This window comes from Cynoglossus semilaevis, chromosome 17 (genome assembly GCF_000523025.1).
Source record: "Cynoglossus semilaevis isolate Cse_v1.0 chromosome 17, Cse_v1.0, whole genome shotgun sequence".
Taxonomy (NCBI): domain Eukaryota; kingdom Metazoa; phylum Chordata; class Actinopteri; order Pleuronectiformes; family Cynoglossidae; genus Cynoglossus; species Cynoglossus semilaevis.
The window spans coordinates 1,316,461-1,317,629 of record NC_024323.1 but is presented as its reverse complement, the minus strand read 5'-3'; positions in this window follow the sequence as shown (position 1 = coordinate 1,317,629).

Here is a 1,169-nt window from a genome sequence, read left to right as displayed (position 1 = left end):
TTTCCCTCTCTCTGTTCTCTCTCTCTCTCTCTCTCTCTCCCTTTCGCTGTCTGTCTTTATGTGTGTGTATATGTATATATAAATACACACATATAAAGACATATATACATATATGCATATATATATACACACACATACTATATGCATGTATATATGCATACACATACACATATATAGTGTCACAAGAACCTTGGAGATGCCTTTGGGGTTCTGAATATATAATTTACATCGTTAAATAATTAATCATGAAATAATTAACAATACAGCAAAATACATTAAAAAGTTTTTAAAAAACGAATTAAAAATAAACACAGCTTTGAAAAAAATATATGCATGCAAACATATATGTTTGCATATATACATATATGTACACATGTACATATATAGTGTATATGCTCAGCAGACATGTAGAATAATGTGCTTTTACCACCAGTACATATATGTGTACATATATGTGTACATATATGTACATATACTGTATGTACACTTATGTAAATATATGTACATATATGTACATAAATGTACAAATATATGTACACTTATGTACATATATGTATACTTATGTACATATATGTACATGTATATACATACATACATATATGTATATATATACACATTAATAATACTGTATATAAGTATCTGCTAAATACATAAATCTAAATATATATGTGATATCATTTTTTCGAAAAACTTCCTATTCTTCAGACTTGTTTTGGGGACTCGCTGCGTTATATCTGATGTTTGCTGGCTTCAGCTCCTCGAGCGATTGCTCGGAGATAACGATCATTCCTCACGATCCTCGTGGATTTTTTTTTTCTTCCTTGCTCCTGCTTCCTTTAATAGATTTAAGATCTAGTAATCATAGCACTCATTACAGGAATATTCCTCTGCAATTTAATAACTGTTATAACCAAGACCTGTATGGTGGTTTAGCTGTCTGAGATAATGAATATCCTGAACGTAAAACTATTTATCCTGGCTGACACAAATCTTTTTATGATGTTGCAGGATACTGTCAGTAAGGGACTGCACAAGCCTTTTTGAAGACTTTTTGACAACCCTAGTGACATAAAGGAGCCTTGTCATTTTGCAACATAAAAAGTCGCTTCAACACTTCCCTGCATATCAACAGCAAGTAGGTGTTGAATTATCCTAAATAACAGGTGGCA